Genomic DNA, 24,946 nt, shown 5'->3' with positions numbered 1-24,946 from the left:
ACAGGTGTAGCTGTGTGTGTGTGTGTGAGCGTCTGTATGTCCATGTGGTGGGAGGGGTGGTGGGGGTGGGGGGGGGGGTTTCTCTGGCTGACCTGGTGGAATGTCTGTACAGACTAACCCGAGGCCCTACTAAGGATATCACGTCCCTAACGTAGCCTCATAGGGAAGGCCAGACCCAGACCTACTGAGAAAGGCTCTGCTCTGGGCTATGCACTGTGTTGTGTGGTGATGTGTTATCTGGGCACAGAGCCAGGCCCCAGCCACTGGTAATGGTCGATAGTGTGTGTGCACGTGTGTGGTGGGGGGGGGCGGGGTTGGTATAGAGCAGTGAGAACAGGAGGAGGCCATTCAGCCTATTAGATTATATCACTGTTGAGCTTTCTCTATCCTCCTCCCTTCCCGTGCACCCATCAAACATCTCCCTTGTGATAAATAAAATACACCGAAGCCCGGCTCATGTGGGGGTAGACCGGGGCCGGCTGTGCAATTACTGCCGGTGATGTTTTCACCGGCATCATTCGGCTGCGGTTTCTACTGTATGTTAATTTAGCTCTCGTCTGCTCGCGGGATTCAGCCTCACAAACTAACAAGCTAGAGGGTAACATAGACACCACGCGGAGGGGAGGCAGGAGTCGTGAGCATGGTGTGGGCAGGGCGTGGGTAGGGCGGGGGCAGGGCGGGAGCATGGTGTGGGCAGGGTGGGGGCAGGGCGGGGGGAACGACTGATTTTATTTGAGGGATTATCGTCCAGGACAAGGGAGTGAGAAACTGGGAGCTCCCACCCTCAAGGCCCTGTATCAGGCAGCTCACACCCTCACAAGCCCAGCACAGCAGCCGCTGAGACACTGGCTGAGGAGCATCCTCACCTCTCTCTTTGCATTACATTGGAAAGCACAGCCTGAAAGGCTGGTGGAAACAGATTCAATAACAACTTTCAAAAGGGAATTAAATAGTTACTTGAAGAGGAGAAATTTGCAAGGATATGTGGAAAAAGCAGGAGATCTGGACTGATTGGGTAGCTCTTCCAAAGAGCTGACACAGGTACGATGGGCCGAATGGCCTCATTCTGTGCTGTGATATTCTATTATTCTATAACCATAACAGGACAGAGACAGTCACAGCACAGCCTACATTCCACATCAGCCTCCACACAATATTCCATGCGGGAAATAGAAAAACACAGGGACCGCTCAGTCTTTGAAACTGTTTGGGTTGGATTCACTTTTAAAATAGACCCTTTAATCCGGATGCACTCTCCACCCCCACCCCCCCCCCCCCCAATATATCAGATATGTTTTATTATATTACCTATGCCATCGCCCCCCCCCCCACTGCCCATACACATATGTTCCAAGGCTCATTTTCTAAATCTGGAAGAAAACAATCTGTGAGTCTCTCTCTGGCTGTTTGTGTGTATCTGTGCGTGTGTGTCTCTCTCTCTGGCTGTGTGTGTGTGTGTGTGTATCTCTCTCTCTCTCCGAATGTATGTGTGTGTCTCTCTCTCAGCTGTACGTGTGTGTGTGTTTGTGTCTCTCGCTGTATGTGTGTGTTTCTCTCTCTGACTGTAAGTGCATGTGTCTCTCTCTGGTAGTGTGTGTCTCTCTCTCTCTGGCTATGTATGTGTGTGTGTCTGTCTCTGGCTGTGTGTGCGTCTCTCTCTGGCTGTGTGTGTGTGTGTGTCTCTCTCTGGCAATCTGCATGTGTGTCTCTCCCTGTCTGGCTGTATATGTCTGTGTCTCTCTCTTGCTGTCTGTGTGTGTGTGTGTGTGTCTCTCTCTCTTTCTCGTTTTCTCCTCCCTTTATTTGAATCTGCAGCGAGAATGTTACACAGACAAGCCAGCACTCACCCTGAGCACCGGGCAGTGCCCACGAGCTGCCAACCCACAGGCACAGCCCCGGGAACACACTTAGCATGTCCCAGGAGCAGACACACAAGTGTGGAGTCAAACCAACGCATAATAATAACAACAACCCCTACATCTGATATCACGCCAAGAGGATGCCTCAAAGCGTTCACAGGATTTACCATAAAGTGTAGTGACTGTGTATTTGTGCATGGGGCAAATACACAATCATGGGGCAGTCAGTGAGCACAGCAACGGCCCACAAATAGCCATGAAATTAATGAGCAGTTTTATCTGAAGGACTGTTGGCCAGGACACAGGAGACAGAAACTCCCTTCTCTTTTCGAATAGTGCCATGGGGTCTTTAATGTTCGCTTGAACAGGCAGACGGCTTTAATGTCTCATCCGAAGGACGATACAAATTTACATTCCGTTTATGCTTTTCACATTGGGAGGATGATAGAAACATAGAATTATACGGAACAGAAGGAGGCCATTCGACCCATCGTGTCTGTGGCGGCTCTTTTAAAAGAGCTATCCAATTCAATCCCACTCCCCTGCTCTCTCCCCATAGCCCTGCAAGCTTGTCCTCCCCAAATAATTATCTACTTCTCTCTTAAACGTTGTTAGTGAATTGGCTGCCACCACCCTATCAGCCAATGCATTCCAGAACCGAACAACTCACTGTGTAAAAAAAAATTCTCCTCACCTCCTCTCTGTTTCTTTTAACAACTATTTTAAATTGGTGTCCTTGGGTTACTGATCCACCGCCAGTGGAAATAATTTCTCCTCGTTTACCCTATCGAATCCCCTCATAATTTTGAAAACTTCTATTAAGTCTCCTCTTAACCTTCTCTGCTCCAAGGAGAATAATCCTCGCTTCTCTAGTCTCTTGTGATAACTGAAGTCCCTCATTCCTTGTACCTTCCTGGTAAATCTCCTTTGTACCCTCTCCAATACCTTGACATCCTTCCTAGAGTGTGGAGCCCAGAACTGAGCACAGTCTCTACCTGAGGCCTAACCAGTGCTTTATAAAGGTTCATCATAACCTCCTGACGTTTGTATTCTGTGCTCCTATTTATAAAGCTCAGTATCCCGTATGCTTTTTTAACAGCTTTATCTGCCTGTTCTGCCACCTTCAAAGATTTACTTATATGACCCCCAGGTCTCTCTGTTCCTTCACCCCCTTTAAGATTGTACCATCAGCTTATATCGCCTCTCCTCATTCTTCCTCACAAAATGCATCACTTCGCATTTCTCCACATTAAACTTCATCTGCCACGTGTCGGCCCATTTTACCATTTGCAGTCTGCTACTATCCTCCTCATTGTTTACTACTTTTCCTAGCTTAGTATCATCTGCAAACTTGGAAATTGTACTCCCTATACCTAAGTCCAGGTCATTTATGTAGATCAAAAACAGCAGTGGTCCCAATACTGACCCCTGGGGTCACCACTGCACACGTCCCTCCAGTCGGAAAAACAACTGTTCACCACTCCTCACTGCTTTCTGCCTCCCAGCCATTTCTGTATCCGCTGCCACTGTCCCTTTAATACTGTGGGCTTCTATTTTGCTTACAAGTCTCTTTTGTGGCACTTTATCAAATGCCTTTTGAAAATCCATATAAATACATCAACTGCACTACCTTCATCCATCCTCTCCGTTACTTCATCAAAAAACTCTATTTATTAACCTATATTTTTCTAAGTGAAAATTTATTTTGTCCCGGATTATAGTCTCTAGAAGGTTCCCCACTACTGAACTCTGTCCTGTAGTTCCCAGGATTATCCTTCTGCCCCTTTTTGTACAGGGGAGTAACATTTGCAACCCTCCAGTCCTCTGGCAACACCTCAATGTCCAAGGAAGATTGAAAGATTGTGGCCAGAGCCTCCATTATTTCCATCCTTACTTCCCTCAGTAACATAGGATGCATCCTGTCCAGACCGGGTGACTTATCTACCTTGACCACTGACAACCTTTTTAGTACCTCCTCTTGGTTTATTCTTATCTTATTGAATTTCTCTCGCCTCTCCTCCGATACTGTGGCATTGGCTGAATTCTCTTCTTTTGTGAAGACAGATGCAAAGTACTCATTCAGTACGTCAGCCGTGCCCTCTGCCTCCACAAGAAGATTTCCTCTTTGGTCCCTAATTGGACCCACCCTACCTTTGACTAACCGTTTATTCTTTATATGCTTATAAGATACCCTAGGGTTCCCTTTTATGTTACCCGCTAATCTTTTCTCATATAATTTCTTTGTCCCTCTTATTTCCTTTTTCAGATCTCCTCTGCACTTTCTATAGTCTATTTGATTATCTTCTGTATTTTGGACCTGATATTTATCATAAGCCTCCTTTTTCTGTTTTATTTTAATCCCAATTTCCTTATTCATCCAGGGAGGTTTGGATGCCCTACCTGTCCCCTTTGTGGAAATGTATTTGCTCTGTCCTCGAACTATCTCCTCCTTGAAGGCTTTCCATTACTCGTTAGCTTACCTGCCAATCTTTCTTTCCAGTCCACCTTGGCTAGGTCTCATTTTAACTCATTGAAATTAGCCTCTTCCAGTTGAGTATCTTCACTTTTGATTGCTCCTTGTCCCATAAGCACTGCAAACCTAGTGATGTTGTGCTCACTATTGCCCGATGATCTTCTACTGAAACCCGCTCCACTTGTCCCACTTCATTCGCCAGAACTAGATCCAGCACTACTTCCTTCCTCGTTGGACTGGAAACATACTGATCCAGAAAGTTATCCTGCACATATTTATTATCTCCTTCCCCTTCTAGAACGTTTTGCACCTGTTCCATGATGTCTTCAACCCTGCACTAGGGAGGCAACATACTATGAAAGAGTCATGTCTTTTGTTGCAGAAACGTCTGCCTCCTACTTTCACCATTGTGTCCTCAATGACAATTGCATTGACACTCTTCCCTGTATCCCCCTGTGCATCCATTTGCTTTTGACTCCCCTCCCCAGAGGTGTCATCACCCTGACTACTATTCATTACAGAGAGCCGGTGTGAGTGCCACACTCTCAGGGGATTTCTGCACTGTCCGTCCCCTTTCTTACCATGACGGGTGGTCACCCACTCATTCTCCTTCTGAACCCTCTGTAGCTGTGGGGTGACCACTTCCTGAAACGTTCAATCCATGAACTCTTCAACCTCCCATATGCTGTGTAGAGATACCAGACAAACCTTGAGCTCAAGCTCGAGCAGCCGGAGGCACTTCCTACACATGTTGATGTCAGAAGTTGCTTAACAATAATGGCTTGGCCCCGAACTGGGGGGGTGGGTGGCGGGGGGGTTAGTGTAAAAGGCAAAGGGAAAAACACGAGGTTTCAGGTACAGCCCCCACGATGGTGCATCTACAATGCCTCCCCCTAGCATTGTGCTCATCCAATCCCACTCCCCACCCCATTGCCCACCTAGCCTCCAGCTTCTGCTGCAAGCAACCTTTTCACTTTCCACACATGACCAATGGCATTTCTGGTCAGTGTCTCTGGGCTGGGATTACACTCAATGCTGTGCTCCCCGCCCCAAACCCAATCAGTCCATTTTACCTGAAACAAAAAGGCAGGATATTGAGCCTGAATGGAAGCCGCTACAGAGAGTGAGCACAGACACGATGGGTGAATGGTTCTACACCCTCACATTCCACAACACCCCAATAACACATGGTTATTACCACACAGAACAGAAACGATATCAAGAAAAACAGTACTATTGGCATAATAATAATAATAATCCTTGCATTCAACCTCAATCATGTTGTCGAAACGTTTCACAGCACAGGATTTTACTGGAAAGTGTAGTGACTTTTTATGGGCGAACAATATATTAGAGTAAAGCAAGTTCACTCAACTGATAATCTACCAGGTCAACACCACACTGAAATGCCCCGGCTTTCCTCAGCTTGTCAGCTCTTTATAACTCTGCGGTAGGCCAGCGAGTCTCACACACAAGATGGGTCCACCCTCTCTTCATCAAACAATATCCCTGATGTGTGGGGGAGCAGCGGGGGATGAGGGCCAGTCAGGTTTTCTGGATTGAGCTGTGTCCAGGGTGACAGCAAGTCAACAGCTATCAATAAACTCTGCCCCTGCCTGACACACAGCTCCAGAGCAGTGCAGAGTGACTGCAGTGAACAACAGTGGAGAACCAATCTACATATTAATATATTTATACCCACATTGTACACACACTGTGCACGCACACAGTATAATATGTTACTGAACTTGAAGCAGCTTTGTGTGCATTCTCTGTAAAGCACTATTTGGGTGACATGTACACTCCACTTTGTTTTTTTCACTGACGACAGGTAAACAAATTAAGTTTTATATCAAAGGGATTCACAGTATTCGTGTGTGTGACCTGGAGCCTGGTATCAGCCTCATCCTCACTGCTCTCAACATTCAATTTAAGAGCAGGAAAAGTTCTGTGCACGACCCAAATGTCACAGCGAGTCTGGGAGTGTGGGTCCCGGGGTTTAATGTGACGTGATCCCAGATCCTAGCACTGAGAGCCTGAGCATACCCTCCCATACACAAGGTGAGGATTTTACTGCATTAAAAAANTGATCGGAGATATTATAAATAATAAATAATCCTTACCTTTAACATAGCACCTTTCACAATGGGAGGACGTCTCAAAGCGCTATATAGGATTTACTGTAAATGGAGAGACTGTGTTTTGTAGGCAAACCCGGCAGCCAATGTGTGCACAGGAAAGTCCTACAAGTAGTTATGAAGTGAGGCACCTGGGATCAGGACAAACTGGACACAAACTTCCTCTGCATTTAAACATCAATGCTGAGAGCAGGAAGGACGTGGCTGTGTGCACATCTGGGGAGAAGTTCCCTAGATGTGGTATCTGGGGAATTTCCCTTAATAACAGAACAAATCATTTTGCCCACAAAATATACAATCAATTCACTTTACAGTATATTCTGTGCAGCGCTTTGAGACGTCTCAAAGGAGTGATAAGGCACTGTATCAAATGCAAGGATTATTATTATTATTTTTATTCTTATTTCCGAGTTTGGTAAATTGTTGAATGAACCTTGAAGTTGGTTTTCCTTAGTTCTTAAAACTAAAACTTACAGAAAAATAGCTTCGAAATTAAAGACTGGATTTAAGATTTGCCTTCCGGCTCTCAACGTACCTCTGTGACCTGCCCTTCCGTTAGCTTTCTCTCTTCCCCGGCTCGAGTGCCCGCCAGCTGTACAAAGCGCTTGGAGATGTCCTCTAGAAGTGAAGGCAGGCACTGTGTAAATGTAAATTCTGCTGTATTGTATTTCAAATTCAACCCTGAGAGCAGGAAGGGAGTTCTACCTTACTCTTGATACCGGGATCAGCTGTTTGTGAGTTCTCCCTAGAGGATTTCATGATCTAACAATGACCTGCAATGGAACCAGTTGCTATATTGGATCCTGTGAAACCTGATACATCAGCAAAGACCAAACAATAAACTAAATGGGGAGAAATTCCATCCGGGTGCAGATCTAATAGAGTGTTTTAGAGCGACCAGAACTTAACAAATTCTTAAATCCAAGAACTGATGAATTCTTAAATGAATTCTAACTCCTGGCCCAAAAATGAACTGAACTGAAGTATTTTGCTTGTGGGGTCCGGGTGCCTGCACCCTGCTCACTGTCTGACTGAGACTGAGCACAGGGCTGGCACTGGGGACTGGATTGCTGCTTGTATATTTTCTGTTCCAGAAACCTGGCTGTATTGACAGGTACTTGCTGACAGCCACAAACTAACCTCGCTCCCAAACTGCGTGGAAAACTGCACTCAACACGCAATTACAAGGGAAGGACAGCAAAAGCAGCACAGCTGACTCGGTGGTGAATTGCTACATTGAGTGGAGGAGAAAACATGGGTCAAAACCATCCATAAACAGCTAAATATAAACCCCAGGAAACCAGCGCACTGCTGGCTAGGAACGGAGATGAGGTCTATTGCTAATTCCAACAACAACAAATTATCTGCCATTTTGTACAGCACCATTCATATAAACCAAAACATCTCAAAATCTAATTGATAATTGAGAGAGAAAGACCCCACTTGTTTTGAAATACAGACTTTAAATCCACCTGAAGCACAAGTCAATGGGGGCTGAGAGGCTGAGACAACCATAGTATGAGGAGGAGGATTATTTCAGCAACAATAATAATCTTACATTTGATATAGCGGCTTTCACGTCGGGAAGACATCTCAAAGCACTTCTTGGGATTCATTGTGAAGTGTAGGGGCAGTGTGTTTTGTAGATGAACATAGCAGCACAATCTATGCATATATAAGCACAATATATGCTGTTTTTCGCCCACAAAATATGCAGTCAACTCTACAGTATATTCTGTGAAGCACTTTGAGACGTCTCAAAGATGTGATAAGGCGCTATATCAAATGCAAGGATTTATTTATTTACTCTCCAGACCCAATCATTAACCCCACATACTGTATGGTGGACTTGGGGAGGTTTCAATTTAATTTGAAACACAGACTGCTCTCACTTCACATTGCAAGTCAACAAGAAAGGCTGCAAATAAGGAACAACGTGACAGACGAGATAGCACAACCTCCACAGGGCCTCACTGACATGCTCACCTGGAACAGATACATCTGTCCATTAGTTTGATGTCTTGCAACATCCAATGCCAGGTTTCTTTTGCTGTACAGAAATCAAACTGTGCTCTCATTTGACTGGCACAGCGCTGCCATCTGTGCCCTCAACGATAATTCAATCCAACACACTAAAATAGGTCTACATTAGAACCACAAAAATGTAGAAATTTTACAGTGCTAAAGGACGTCATTCGGCCCTTCATGTGTCTCCTGCCCATCGCGTTTTAAGAGCGATCTTTTCAGTCACGCGTAGCCGCCCTTTCCCCACAACCCTGTAGTTTACTCCTCAAGGTGATTTTCCAGATTAAAGAAAAGCCACTGATAAAAAAAAATCAATGAACCTTTGTTCAGGAATAGGCCAGCAGTAAAGCCACAGTCAGCCCAGTCTCTTCACGCTCACACACTGCTGACACTGCTACTGATTGAGAGCATGACAACAACAACTAGCATTTATATAGCGAAGCAACACACCGCCCAAAGGCCAGAGTGAAGCCATTCTTGTAACAAGAGAGGTGGAGATGACCAAGGCCCTTCGACCCATATGATTTCACTTTTCCAGAGAAAGAAAGACAGATGAGTGGGCAGTAGAGTTATTATGGGGTATATTAAGGGTAAGGACATTGGGATTAAAAGATCTGCCAAAATCTAATAAACTTGTGTAACAGGTTCGATGAGCTGGATGGCATCCTCCTAAGCTCTTAACCATCCTATTAGCTTCCCGTTGCAGAATCACACTCTCCTGATCTCAGCCACCCTTCCTAGTAACCCTGTGCCCGTCGGTAATTGCCCTCTGCTATCTGCCCTGATATTGCCATTTGCTACCGTGAACCAGGGCCCTGCTGTTCTGTGCCTCGTCATATCTGAGTGTTGCTCTGGGTTTACTATCTCAATCCTGTTTGGAATCTTACATAGTCTCCTCTCTGAGGTCCCCTCCGAGACCTCTCTTCCACGCTGAGTTCTGCAGTCGTTGCTGACTGGTATGTCAATCAGCCTCACTGGCAACTCTAAGCTTTTAAGACGCTTTCAAAACCACATTGTTAAAAAAGACTATACCAAATTCCAACCGGGGTTGTCTGGTGAGAGTGTTGGGCTGGAACGGGATGGCTTGTTTAGGATTCGTTAATTACAGGTTATTCCAGTCCAACACTGTGATCGATATGTCATTGTCAGTCTCACTATCCCAGGAAAACACTAACCTGTAGTCAAACACACTCTGCCACTGATTTCCAATAGGTTCTCTTTCTGTGTGGTTTAAGAGTCAGACAACAATGCTTTTGTTTCAGGCCTATGATTGTTCAATGTTTTTACCCCATTTCCTCCCCCGCCTCCCGCAACAAGGAGAGTAAATCGCCTCTCCTCTCAGCTCCACCTTGACGGTTCTGATTTTGTTTAGTTTCACTCTTACCTTTCCCCATCATCTCCACTTCATATCTGCCAATGGCTTCTCCTCCTGCCCCTGTACTGTCACTGACGATGTCGCCCAAGCAGTCATGAAATGAATGACCAAGTGAATGTCATATGAAAGGATTATCATTATTATAATTATTATAACTGTTGTCCCGTCTGCCTATGGAAATTGATGATGGTCATGAAACCATTCGAAGTGCTTGTCCTAGTCTCCTCGCCAGCGATCCTCCAGATCTAATTGGCTCCATGACTGCTTGTGGCATCTTCCTGTGCAAACACTGGCCGCTACTTTTGCTGCAAAAAGCACTTGCTATATTTGACAGTAATTGTTGTAAAACCCTCGAGACAATAAATGCTGCATCAAAACACAAGTTCCTTCATGCCCTGGAGAATATATGGGTCAGGCTGAGACTTGCAGGTGGGCGTGGTTGAGAAGGTGGCAGTAACCTCACTGGGTCACCAATCTTTCCTCTGCCATCATCAACATCTGAGAAAAATAGAGCCCGACTCTGCCAGACACAGCCCTGAACCTGCCACATGGGGAGAGTACAATGTTCAGTTTGTGTATTATGATTGTTCCAGTAATTACCAGCGGACGCTGGTTCCAGTTCAATGGCCACTTCAACCGACTGAAGCACAAAAAGGAATTTCAAGAACCCTAATATGGATTCCACCCGCCCCCTGCCTTCAGTGTAACCACACTGCGGAATTCTGTCTGCCTCCCCCCCCACCTTTCAGGCCACATTAACATCTTTCATGACCATACTTTTGGGCACCTTCCCCACCCCTCCCCAACTTAGTTCTCACCACCCAGCTCGGGCTCCCAGTCGGCTACTCCTGCCATATAAACATAAACTTGTTCTTACCAGCGTAACACCGGATTTTACACTAAAAATCTCTCTTCAAAAGTAAAATCTGTTGAAAACAGAATGGACCCAGCTCTCCAATCCTTGCCCATCTTCACTGGCTCCAAATTCCTCAGTGAATCCCACCCTCACCATTAAAAGAACCTACAGCCATGCTCCAGGTTACCTCTGTGATCTCCTGTGACCCCATATCCTCCTTGCATTTGATGCACAGCAATGTCCCACAAACAGTCCTGGGACATTGCTGTGCATCAATCATAATAATAATAATAATCCTTGCATTTGATATAGCGCTTTTCACGTCGGGAGGACGTCCCAAAGCGCTTCACAGAACACACTGTAAAGTGAATTCACTGTATATTTGTGGGCGAACGCGGCAGCCAATTGCGCACAGCAATGTCCCACAAACAGTCGTAGATTAAAAATGACCAATTTATTATTGTTTTTGGTTTTGGAGGGATTATTATTAGGCTCTGTGTGGAGTAAGGAAACTTGCCCAAGGTTTCGCCCTCTGCCTGGAATTGAACTCCGGTCTCTCACTTGCAAAGCGAGTGCTCTAACCACTGAGCTACAGGACTCCACAATCATGTCATTAATGTGTATATGTGCGTGTGTGTGACACCTAATCATGTCATTTAGATGTTTTAAAGCGCTTCACAGAATATTGTAAAGTGGATTGATTGTGTATTTTGTCGGCCAAACACAGCAACCAATAGCGCACAGTCGTGGATTGAGGGACCATTTTTTGGGAGGTATTATTTACCTCCCGAAAGCGATCTGCCAATCGACTAATCAGGAAATTTTATAACAAGTCCAATTTTTACCATTATTCCTCAGAAACATGGAAACAGGAGTAGGCCATTCAGCCCCTCGAGCCTGTTCCACTATTCTATAAGATCATGACTGATCTGTACCTCAACTCCAATTATCTGCCCTTGTCCCATATCCCTTGATACCCCGACCTGACAAAGATCTATCCACCTTAGACTTGATTTGTCCAAATTAACTCAAGGAACACATTAAGGAATATCGCAAATTTTATCCCAATCTTGCTCCAATCCTAACACAAGCAGCCAGAGCTGACTTAATGGCAGTCTGTCCCTCCAGTGAAGCGTTTAATCTCTCTTTAGTTCAGTACCTCCCTCAAATAGCCAATCTGCTGTTATTTGGTGAGGTTCAAGCACCCATTATCAAGCAGTCTATTGATCAGAAAGAGCAAATCTCTGCTCGACTTTGCACCAAATTTCACCCGACACTTGGAAGCTTCAACTGCTCACCTGCAGTCGTGCTCGGATGCGACGCTCACACACACACTGCGCTGCCCGAGAATTCACAGGGGTTTGGAGTCTGTGCTGTGGATGTCTTCAGTCACATCGTGTTCCCGGCAGAGACAGGAACAAACAGCTCTGAGAGAGAAAGGGAGAGAGAGAGGCAGTTCCTTCAACTGCTGAGAATATTACAATTTACACATCTTGATTATTCACAACCTGCATCTCTAAAATATAGAGTGATCAAGCCTTGGCTCTCGCAATAGTAGGCCGGCGAGAACCAAGGCTTGATCACTGTATATTTTGGAGATGAGAGTTGTGAATGGCTTCTGGAATTAGCTAAGCAGGGTGTGTTCTTCCAGGGAGAGAGTGTGCATTCTAATCCAGACATATGAGAATTTCCAGGCGTTGGTGGCATGCGTGGAACTCAGTCTGGTTTGGATGCTCTTCAGCATGTTGATGGATTTCCACACGTGTCTGACACCCGGCTGGCCAGAAATAAAGGCTGTTTGTGGGACGTTGCTGTGCCCTAATTGAAAAGAGAAGGGAGTTTCTCTCCTCCTCCGCTGTCCTGGCCAACAATCGGCCAGATAAAACTGGTCACTCATTTCATGGCTGTTTGCAGGACATGGCTGCACAGATTGGTTCCTGTTCTCTTCCAAATAAAGAGTCCTGTAGCGTGGTGGTTAGCGAGAGGACTAGGGTTCAATTCCCAAGTGGGGCAAAATTTTAGGCAAGTTTCCTTCCTCCACACGCCTCTGTTTACCTAGCAATAATTAGGAATCCAATTGTTAGTTGATTGGCGGATCGCTTTCTGGGGGTAATAATCCCTCCCCCAAAAAAATTGGTCACTCAATCCACAACTATTTGTGGAACATTGCTGTGCACAATTGGCTGCCATGTTTTGCCCACAAAATATACAGTCAATCCACTTTACAATATATTCTTTGTAGCGCTTTGAAACCTCTCAACGATGTGATAAGGCACTTTATCAAATGCAAGGATTATTATTATTATTATTAAATGCTTTGAGATATCTGGATAATATGATAAGGCACACAAGGATAAGTATCAAATGCAAAGATTATTATTTATATTATGTTGGTGCAGACAGAAAGGAGATGAGCACTGCAGTGGATCACGTCATGTGTCACAGACGAGAGACACTGGAAAAGATGATCGAAAAATACACTTTATGGTAAATCCTGTGAAGCGCTCTGACAGATCCTCCCCATAAGAACGTAAGAATTTGCTCAGTGAAAGAAGACCAAGGTCCATCTGGTTTGCCTTCCACCATCCCGGCAGTCGCTTGACATGTCGTGTGACAAACTATATACTGTATCCTGAGATATTATTTTCTTGCAAAAATCTACCTAATTTGATCTTGAAACAAATGACATATTCTGCTTCCGCTGTCTCCCTGGAGAGCCTGTTTCATAATTTTATTGCTCTCTCACTGAAGTAGTGTTTCCACAGATTTATCCTGAATTTACCCCCTTCAATCGCAGGCCGTGTCCCCTGGTTCGGTTCTACTGTTCAGGGCAGCTTCCATGGTCTACATTATCTATTCCCTTCAGAATCTTAAAGACGTAATTATATTGACCCTGTAAAAGGCTCTGTATAAATGTCAGTATTATTAATCACCTCTGCCGTCAGCAGAGCAGCTGCTCACAAACATCTCCTCAATCCTGTGTGGGGCATTGCTCAGAGTGGTAGATGGAAAGGCGACACTTCTTTTTTTTACTCCTGTTTTGAGGTGGTGGAGAGAATGACTCGCTGTGATAATATGTCCAAAATCAGGAAATCAACGGCAATTATTCACAACCTTCGTCTCTACAATACACAGTGACCAAATCCTGGCTCTCGCCAGACAAGGATTAGTCACTGTGTAATTTATATGCAAAGGATGGAATTAGGTAAACAAGATGTGTCCCACCAGGGAGGGAGTGCACATTCCATTCCAGACACGTGAGAATTTCCATGTGTAGGTGGCATGCATGGAACTCAATTTGGTTTGGATCCTGTTAAGCACGGTGATGGTGGTGATTGAAGGTTGGGGAAGACAAGAACTCCGAGAGAGAACATGGTGCAAATCCATGTCCAGCTGTGGTGGGTCCCTCACTGAGCTCTGTTACCTGCTTCGCTGGTGTCCACTGTAGTTCAGTTCACAACGATAAAACCATCACGTAGCTCTGCAAGTGGGAGTGCGTCATACACTCTCACATACAGAGCCACAGGCCCTCTCCAGAGGGTATTATCAGGAGAACAGCTATTATAATAATACATCACATCACCAATTCACAGTGTAATTGAACCACACAGTGTTATTTATCACCAGTGAGTTCACTGGGATATTTCACAGTCACGCTCGATTTACATTGTCACAATGTGGGGAAAAATCAGTTTTCAGTTTCCAGTTACTGTAACTGCAAAAATCCCTGCGATTGTTCACCTACAAAATACAAAGTCACTACACTTTACAGTGAACCCTGTCAAGTGCTTTGAGACCTTTGAGCGGCCTGATGTTACCATGTATTTACTACGCACGTTTGCCACCAAAGTGGTGATTTGTTGACAAGACAGCAGCATAATCACAGCCTTAGTGTGATGTCAGGTGGTGGGATAAGGGGCTGTGGGCAGCTACTCGGTAGATTTTATTATTTACTTTACTGTCAGTTAAACCAGGTACAAACACCAGACGAGCCAGCAAGCCTCAAATATGGAAATATTGTCACGGAATTCATATAAAAGTTAATAATAATCATCATCCTTGTACTTGATACATTTGCATATCAAAGATTGATTCTGACCTTCCGCAATCCTGGAACTTGGGTTGAATTCATGTCTTTGCTGATCTTAAATGTTCAAAAGGCAAGATGTGAAAGCCTCTGTATCACACGCAAGGGTTATTCTTTGCATTTTAATCACAAGCTGGGAACAGTACACAGCCTCCTCCTGCTCTCAGCAACCACACAGCAAAGGCCCGGCCTACATTCTTCAAATGCCGCCTTTGGCACACAGCAGCTTGATTGATCCTGTGTAATAGTGCAGGTTAGAACAAATATATTCCTGGGTGTATGTGGGAATTGATCCGACTGTTTTGTTTAATGCTGCATTTCCTCCCATCGCTGAGCAGCATAAGCAGCACCTCTCAGATCTATATATAATATATATATATATATCTGTACATGGGATTCATAGCAGCTCACCGCAAACCAGGGAGCCAAACTCTTCTGTCAATCACACCCTCTGCAGGCGATGTGGACTCATATCACATTTCTCACAAAACTGTAAAATAAGGTGAAATATACATAGCTGGCGTGGGCGACTGGCATTGACTGAAGGATTCACACAGCAGATCTCAGGGACTGAGACAAACAGAGAGGAATGGAATCTCTGTCTGCAGAAAGCTGCTCACGTTTCTCTCTCACAGTTTGACAGCTGAGCACTGACTGTGCCAGACTTCCCATCGCTAGCCTGGATACCAACACCACCCCCTATCACCATGTCCCTCCCGACCTCCAAATATAGCTCCCAGTCAGTTACCCACTGCTTGTGTGATGCACAGACCAAGAACGTAGGACAATGTCGTCAGTGATAAATAAATAATCCATGTATTTGATACAATGCCTTTTCACTTCATTGAACATCTCAAAGCGCTTCACTGGATCTAATGTAAAGCACCCTCCACTACCAGTGCTGGGTAAGCCTGGTACACGGCAGTGGACTTGGACCTCGAGAACATCAAGGTGGCTGGCAAATCACACACTGTCCTGTAAAGGTCCTCCCACCATGTTGAAGGCAGACGCCCGCCAGATAGCCGATGAGGATACTCTGAGGCTTGAAGCAACAGCTGCTGGAAGGCATTACCTGGAGTCTGAGTTTGTGAACAACAACAACAACTTGCATTTATATAGCGCCCTTCACGGGGGGGTAGCATCCCGTAGAGGTTTCATGCACACATATGTTTGTACATCCAGCGCCTGGAATCCACCTTGATTAGTTTGAGGAGAGGTAAGCAGCTGCTGCTTAAGCTCCGCACTTCCGATGGGAAAGGCTGTGCGAATAAGATGTCCTGTCTGCCTGATCAGGCGGATGCTAAAGATCTCACGGCACTCTTCGAGAAGAGAAGGGCATTTCTCTCTCCCAATGTCCCGGCCCACAATATCCCCAATTAAAAATTGGTCACTAATGCTACGGGCTGTTTGTGGGATGCTGCTGTGCGCAATTGGCTGCCGCGTTTCACCCACAAAATATACAGTCAATTCACTTTACAGTATATCCTGTGAAATGCTTTGAGACGTCTCAACCACAGGATGAAGAGCTATATATGGATGATTATTATTGTTATTATTATTGTAACTCTCAGTTTGATTTGGATATTGTTAAGCACAGGGATGGGTTTCCGCATGTAATAATAATAATCCTTGCATTTGATATAGTGCTTTTCACGTCTTCTCAACGTCTCAAAGCGCTTCACAGAATATGCTGTAAAATGAATTGACCGTATATTTGTGGGCGAAACGCGGCAGCCAATTGCGCACAGCAGCGTCCCACAAACAGTCGTGGATTGAAAATGACCAACTTACTATTGTTTTGTTTTGGAGGGATTATTATTAGGCGTGTGGAGTAAGGAAACTTGTCCAAGGTTTCGCCCTGCATGTGTCAGACACCCAAAAAGTCCCCACTCCAGGCTCACACTGTACAAGCCTCAGCTTGTTCGTAAGGTTCACAGTAAATGTTTGAACGAGGGCTTCATAGAAAAAGCACAAACGCACTTTTCTCAATGTCTAAGAGCTGATAATGGACAATTTTTCAGAACAGAAACAGGAATAGAAAGAAAATTCTGATTTCAGACCAGGATGTCAATAATTCACCCACAAAATACACAGTCAATCCACTTTGCAGTATATTTTGTGAAGCACTTTGAGGCGTCTCAGCGACGTGAGAAGGCTCTAAATCAAATGCAAGGATTATTATTATTATTATTATTATAATTCACTGCTGTAAAGGGTTGTGGCAGTTCCTGATCCCACCTGGGGTGTGATTTACACACGACAGCACAGTATATACACTATGATTGATTAGCAAACAGCTCATTGCCACAACTGTAACCATAAAGCTTCAATGTTCACAGCTCTCCAGGCTTTTACAGATCCCACAACCAGTTTGTTAAATAATATGTCCCATATTATTAGACATGATACTATACATAATATTCTAATTATATGAATAATCCTATAATAATCAATGCACTTGACATGGAACCTTTCACGTCTCCAACCGCTTCTCAGGATTGGTGACTGATGTGAAATTCAGCTGTAAAAAATAGGACAATATTCGGCATTGTTTCCTATTGACATTCACTGAAGGATTAGCATGTTATTGCAGTAAAACCCCCTACCTCCCGTCAGCATGGCAACTGGAACCCGTGAATTTTACAACGAGGCAATTTCAAGCTGAGCTCAAGCTTGTGCAGTAATGGCCCTGGACTTACCTGGTACACACACAGCCTGGCATTAGGTCTTCATCCACACTGCAAGTCTGTCACAGCTGCTCACACCAGCTCTTGCACACAGTCCCACTGGCTGCAATCACAGGGATCTCAGCCAGAGATCAGGCAGCAGATTAGAGAGAGAGTGAGCCACAGGCACCAATCAGACAGACTGCCTCACCAGGCTCACTCTGCACGTCATTGCCTCAAACCTGAAATGCTTTAAATAGTGCGGGTAACACAAGGGGTGGGGAGCGATAGAGAGCGCGAGACTCAGTCACTCCAACTCCAGGAACCATTTAATTTAATCCGAGGTTCAGCACTGGTGCAATGTTCCTTTTTCACCCCAAAGATTTGATCCAGTCTCTGTGTTGTTCACGAGAGGTGGGGACTTATAAATAAAAACAAAAACCCTTTAGAGAATGCGAATAGTAAACAAACATTGTGGAGTAATTCTGTACCAAAATTTCACATCAGTTATTGTTCAGGGAGATGCACAATCCCTCCGCCTTGCCCCCTCTCTCCCCTTTTTCAAGTCCCATCTGAAAACCTTCTTTTTCAGCCGTGCTTATGGTCACCTCTCCTCACCCCCCACCCCCGGTGAGGAGTCAGGCTCTGCCACTGTTAAGCACTTTGTGATGCTACCCCGTGTGGAGGGCACTATATAATTGCAAGTTATTGTTGTTTTAACTTTGTCTTAAAGAAACCATCCCTGTTTATGGAGCCTATCACACCTTCCAACAAAGAGGTTTGGCTACAAAATATAGTCTCACTACTACACTTTACAGTAAATCACACGAAATGCTTCGCCCCATCCTCCCAACTTAAAAGACGCTAGATCAAATGTAAGAAATATTATTATTGATTTGCTTAATAATTATCTTTGCATTTGATATAGTACCATTCTCTCTGCTCACTGGGAGTAATATTCGGGAGAGATCGTCAGCAAAGAATGGATCTGGGATTTCAAACCATTCTCAATATTTCCTGACAACAGATGGAAGAGGTTTTAGTTTGTTCTTGGAATGAAATCCTCAAATACAAATGTTCTGCTAGAATAAATCTTAGCTTGCCTCATTGCCCATGTGTCCTGACCCCCACAATAGCAGCATTGAGATGAATCAACACTGGGAAGCATTTATCGGGAGTCTATGTATAAGTGTTAGATTAATGAATTTCAGGATAAAGAACACTACAGTAACGATGAGTGGAATTAATTCAACTACAAGTATCAAAAGGGGCTTGAAGGAGTTGATGACTATTTGTATAGCCTCTGTGTTTCTGCACATCCAGTCTCCCCAGTGACACCGCTGGCTTTCACTCACAAGGCTGAATCATCAGCCTCTGCTAAGGGTTGGTTGCAGATTAGCCCACAGGCCTGGGGTTCGTTGTGGGTTCGGGGATCTGTTACTCCGTGACACTATCCCAAGGTTGGCTATGAGGTGAGCAGATCCACACATACACACACACACACACATACCACCACAAGTAGTAGTGCTGATTTAGGTATTGTGATTTTCTGTCAGCTTGACTCAGTGCTAATGCTCTCACTTCCGAGTCAGAAGATTCACAGGTTCAAGCCCCATGTCGGGACTTGGAATCACATAGTCTAAGCTGATGCTCCAGTGTAGTGCTGGGGGTTCTGCTGCATTCTCAACCTACTAAACTCTTACCAACCTACCCGCTCCCTCTGCTCGGCGGGCACTGCCCAGCCACATGTCCCCCGGCCTGACCGCCCCACCATCGGTAGTCAGGCCTTCAGCCTCTCTGCCCCCACCCTCTGGAACCCCTTCCTGGAGCCCCAACCCCCTTCCTCCTCCCTTGTCGCTTTCAAGGCCCGTCTCAAGACCTTGCTCTTCGACTGTGCCTTTGGCCATCTTCCCATCACCACTCCCCACCACTCTCTGATCCCAACCCGCACCTCGGGTGAAAACTCTTCACTGTCCAGCGTCTTGGAACATCCTTCTGATGTGAAAGGCGCTTATATAAATGCAATTTGTTGTTGTTGTTGGACGTTAAAGATCCTGTGGCAATATTCAAAAAGAGGAGTTTCTCTCGCTGTCCAGCATATTCCCAAACTACCTGAGAAGCTCTTTGAGACGTTTGATGTTATCTGTTCTGTACCAAACACAAGGATTATTATTTGTTAAATTGGCCCTTTAATTGCCCTCCTATCTCCATGTCGCAAGGACCCAGGTTCAGAATCAATCACTAATCAGGTTCTGTGGCGGCTTCTTCAATGTTAAGATGCTCGGCACGTTCTCAGACTGATTTCAAAGGCAAGAGTCATTTAAACCAATTTCACAGCAAACAATAACTCCAATCCAAGTTGAAATTGGATTTTCAGATAAAAGACATTTTTGATAACTGCCTTCACATGAAGAGGAATTTGATTGCCTTTGATAAAATCATTAAACCAATAACTCCAACCCACTCACTTCCTCATTCATTTCAAGGAAAGAAAGCTTGTGCAGGTTTAAATCACTCTTGACATCTGCCTCATCATTGGCTGTCAGTCTACCGTCCTCGTACAGTCTGAGACAGACAGTTAGACCTTCTGCACCATCCAGTCAGTTACACAAACACCTCAGCACATCACTGAACTAAGTCCCGCACACATCTCCCATGCACATCATTGTCAGTCAGCCACTGGCAAAAGCCCTTTATTTTGATCAGCCGGGTGTCTGACTCACTCAGAAACCCGTAACCCTGATTGGCCATGTGTCTGACACATGGAAACCCATTGCCAAACTCAAACGAGTGTCTGGCACAGCTCACCGACACCGGCACTCCCCGAAAACACAAAATTTCACCCCCAATCACTCTCTGGTAATGAGCAATCGGGTCCTTGAGCACAGATGTAAGAACAATGGACCACAGAAAGAAAGACCACAGCTGCGGGTTGGGATCAGAGAGTGGTGAGGAGTGGTGATGGGAGGATGACCAAAGGCACAGTCAAAGAGGAAGGTCTTGAGATGGGCTTTGAAGGCAGCAAGGGAGGAGGCGGGGTGTGGGAGCTCTGGGAAAGGGTTCCAGAGGGTGGGGCAGAGAGGCTGAAGGCCTGACTACCGATGGCGGGCTGGTCTGGCCGGGGGACTTGTGGCCGGCAGTGCCCGCCGAGCAGAGGAAGCGGGTAAGTTGGTAAGTCTCAGACACCTGCCTATCTCAAGGCTGAGATACAAGCAGGCTGTAGCAGGCTGCTCATATCTCTCTCTGTGCAACGCAGTCTGTGAAGGGTGGGGGCTATCTCTGTGACAAGGGGAGGTGGAGTTAGAAACACATTAAAGAAAGATGTAACTTTGAAATAGTTGGAGTCGTGCAGAGGTTCAGCACTTCCCAGTGGAATCGATATTGATTCTTTTGTATCTATGGGTATGTACAGGGGTGAGGGAATTTACCTCCAGTAAGAAAGTGACTATTCAAAGTGAAAGAGGAGGAGTAGTGGGCAATATGTTTTCGGTTCTGTTTGCTGGGCAGAGAAGTAATAACGGTAGTTAGTGGTTGGTCTGGGGAACCCAGAAGTCAGGTTAGGCAGCACGGGCGAGGTGCTGGGCTAATAGCTGGTTGTGTCTGTTGAGTTTACAGGAGCCACTCTCTGTGATTCTGTGTGATAGTTTTGTGATTAAGTATTGTTTTTATAGATTGGTTGTGTCCGAGAGATTACCGGGCGCCAGTCCCTATTAAGTTTTGTATTACAGAATCATTTGTCCCCGAGGGATTTCCGGGGGCTGATTTCTGCTGCGTATGTTGAGGTGTGTTCTTGGGCTTATTGTTTTGTCTGGAGTACTGAGCAATTCCTGAGTGCACGCTGTTGGTCTCAATTATTTGATTTGTATACCTGTGTCGTTGTATGGTGCGGATTATTGTGTTGTAATATGGTCAAATGGCTTGAATACAGTTTGTTGAACTTTACCGTTTGTCTTATATATATATTTCATATTATTGGAATAAACACTATACTCTTACCACTCGCCTGTCGAATTATTAACACCTCTGGGGGATGGAGAGCCAGTGAAGCCAGGTGAGGATGGGGGTGATTGGCTTGAGGGAGCTTGGTGTCATATCCACCCCTCCCAAAATCAACCCTCAGCTTGGGTGCAAACCCTCAACTGTCCAGTGCCTTGGGAAGTCCTCCCAAAGTGAAAGGCGCCATATAAATGCAATTTATTGTTGTTGTTCTGATCGTCATTGCTGAGCTCTCCTTAATTGGGCGACTGTTCCAATATTTAACTCTGAAATGTCTTCAAAATATTCAGTAAACATTCATCATCACATTGTTTATCAAAAACCTGTTCTGCAGTTATTTGTTAGTGCCGACCTCAGGATTCAATGCACAGACCAGATTCCCAGATTAGACCTTGTTGGACAAAAATAAATAAAAGATTACTGTGGAAACAAAAGCTGCTCGGAATAGCCAGATCGGTCATTTAAGCACGAGCCTGGAACCAGTTCAGCTGCAGAACACAGGGCATAGTGTTCACAGCAACTATGGTTTTCACAGCCGCTCCTTCATCCATATTCAGACATGTTCAAGAACATTGTAGGTCTGATTTTAACAGTGAGTCTTACAGCCCCATTTAACTTGTCTCATTGAGTATTACATCCTGTTACCGAAACACAAATAATCAGCAGGAGCCATGTCTCACATAGGAAAATACACAAAGACACTCACGCACACGCACACACACACACACACACAGACAGACACACACACACCATACACACACACGTACACACACCACATACATACTACACACACAAATATACTCACGCCCAGATACATTCACACATACATAGATACACTTTCTCTCACACACACACACATGCCCCACACACACAAACAAATATACACACAAATATACTCACACACAAATATACTCACACACACATACATTCACACACATAGATACACTCTCTCACATACAAACACACCCCACACGCTCACACGCAGATATACTCACACACACACACAAATACACTCACACACACAAACACACATAGATATACTCACAAACACAGATATACTTACACACACAGATACACACACACATACAGACACGGATGCGTGCACACACACACACACACATACAAATACAGGTCTATCGTTCATGGATTGAATAGATTGAGAAGAGCAATGGGAGAGGATGAGTCATCTCTGGGCTCTTGCCCTCCGCCTAACAAGTGACTGAGGAAATCTGCAGTCAGGAGCCTGGAAACACCTTTCCCTCTCGCCTCAGTTTGTGTCTAGCACAGGAGACCTGCTCAAATACAGACACCAGTGGAGACCAGAGAGCTTTATTAACAAAACAGTTTGCATGTCAGTTTGCACAAAGTATGGCAATGCATCAGTGAAGCCTGTTGACTTTGTGCTGATACAGTGGGAGGCGGGCAGTGAGGAAGGTACATTCATTAAAGTCACTGGAATGACATCCTTCACCTCCCGCCTCCTGTCCCTCCCACACACTTTTCAATTCTTCTCAACTGTGTTTTCTGAGGCACAACAGAAAATAAATTGATCTTGTGGTCTTAGTTGTGAGAGCACTCGCCTTGCAAGCGAGATGACCGAGGTTTCATTCCCAGGCAAGATAAAACATTGGGCAAGTTTCCTTACTTGCACGCCTCTGTTTACCCAGCGGTAAGTAGGAACCCGGTTGTTAGTCGTTTGGCAGAATCGCTTTTCCGGGGGTAATAATCCCTTTGAAAAAATGTGGTCACTCAATCCATGACTGTTTGTGGGACACTGCTTTGCGTAATTGGCTGCCGCGTTTCGCCCACAAAATATACGGTCAATTCACTTTACAGTATATTCTGTGAAGTGCTTTGAGACGTCTTTATTCCTCCAGGTCTGGCCTCCTCCTTGTCCCCCGAGTCCTCCACTCCACCCTCGGCGGCCGTGCCTTTAGCCACTATGCCTCGAGGTTCTGAAACTGCCTTCCCTTCATCTCGCTCCCTCCCTTCCCATTTTCAGGACTCTGCTGAAAACCTTTCTTTTCGACCACACCTTTGGTCACCTTGCCCTCCCCTCCCCCTGGCTCAGCCCCGGGATCCGAAACTGTAAAGCGCTCTGAGACGCTGTCCGGCGTGGAGGGCTCTGTATAAATCCAAGTTGTTGCTGTTGTCTCAAAGAAGTGATAAGGCGCTATATCAAATGCAAGGATTATTATTATTATTATAATAAAGAGTGAACATGATTGGTTCTTTCCTTGATACCTTGATGGCGGCAGGCAATCCTCCCGCTCAGCCCCTGTTAACTTTACAAGCCAAAACCCTAATGGGTGATCATAGCTACACAAGAAGCGGGAAAGCTTCCCAGACAGCATTATCGATGACAAGCTACGCGGTTTTAGCCTCGGCTCTCGCCAACCTTCGCCTAATACTCTCCGGAATTAGGTAAGCAGGATGTGTCCCTCCAGGGAGAAAGAGAGAGAGAGAGAGAGAGCGATTCCATTCCAACAATCTATCTGTGGAATTTCCATGTGTAGGCGGATGCATAGAATTCTCAGTTTGGTTTGGAGACTACTCCTAAGTATGGTGATGGGTTTCCGCATGAGTCTGACCCCACCCCCCCCCCCCAAAAAAATCCTTGGTACAAATGTTTCAGCATCGAGTGCGAGGCTTTGTAATCATAAGGTTAGGGTTTGCCTGGGTTTGCTTCTTACAGTCTGTCTACTACAAAGCGATCGAGAAAATAGTATGAGTGTTGAAGCGAGTGAAACCCCCACAGATTTTGTTGTAAGGTAAGCTTGTACATTCGTTAGATACTTTCATCTCACAAACAACCCCAGGCATTCTGCTTGCCACGTCCCTGATACAATAGCACATCTTTCAGATTACAGTGTTGAATTGTTCACATCCCACAACTGGGAGAGGATAACTTACTGGGAAAGTCAAGCTGGTCTCCTGCCCTGCACGCGCATGTCCTTGCAAATAAATGCTTTCAGCACAGATGTCAGTTCTCCCTGTGCAGTAGATGCGTTCACACTCTCTCACTGCCTCTCTGTCTGTCTCACTCTCGCTGGCTCCTCAGGGGACTCGTATCATCACTCCTGGCTGCACCTGTGAAAGCACATGGGAAGGGAAGGAGTCACCTTACCGCCAGCTCAAACCATAAAACTTTAACGCTGTTTCTCAGGCAATGCTTTGCCAGCTTCACTCGCTCTGCTTATTTCTATCTGTATAAATTATTGAGCTCCGAAATGCAGCCTATGTAATCACTCCGGGACGCTACCCCGCGTGAAGGGCACTATATAATTACAAGTTTTTGTTGATCCTGAGCCAACCAGAGCGAAAGCTATCAATGGGAAGGAGCAGGCTCAGGTCACCAATCTAAAAGTATGAAAGACTGTCTTGCCTATAATTACACACACTGGCTCTGAACCAACAACGCTGGGAATAGAGATGTGTTTGGATCATTGATCAGGGCGATCGCAGACTGAC

At 45.3% G+C, this 24,946-nt stretch overlaps 1 protein-coding gene across 3 annotated transcripts in view; it reads right to left on the bottom strand.

Moving 5' to 3' along the window:
* pacsin1b (protein kinase C and casein kinase substrate in neurons 1b) overlaps nt 1–17,623 on the bottom strand; it is a 67,444-nt gene extending 49,821 nt beyond the window's left edge. Inside the window, exons 1-2 of one of the 3 annotated variants that reach the window (XM_042342112.1) lie at nt 17,513–17,623; nt 7,006–7,088 (exon numbers count right to left, since the gene is read on the bottom strand). The gene's annotated coding sequence lies outside the window, so the exon portion shown is untranslated. Of the gene's footprint in view, nt 1–7,005; nt 7,089–12,024; nt 12,074–17,512 lie in introns of those variants that run through there. The other 2 variants (XM_042342111.1, XM_042342114.1) reach the window with 2 other exon arrangements.
* Between the last annotated feature and the right edge of the window lie 7,323 nt (nt 17,624–24,946).

The sequence above is a fragment of the Callorhinchus milii genome, unplaced genomic scaffold (genome assembly GCF_018977255.1).
Source record: "Callorhinchus milii isolate IMCB2004 unplaced genomic scaffold, IMCB_Cmil_1.0 Scaffold19, whole genome shotgun sequence".
Classification (NCBI taxonomy): Eukaryota; Metazoa; Chordata; class Chondrichthyes; order Chimaeriformes; family Callorhinchidae; genus Callorhinchus; species Callorhinchus milii.
Note: the sequence above shows the minus strand (reverse complement) of the source record. Positions and strands in the feature narration are given on the sequence as shown.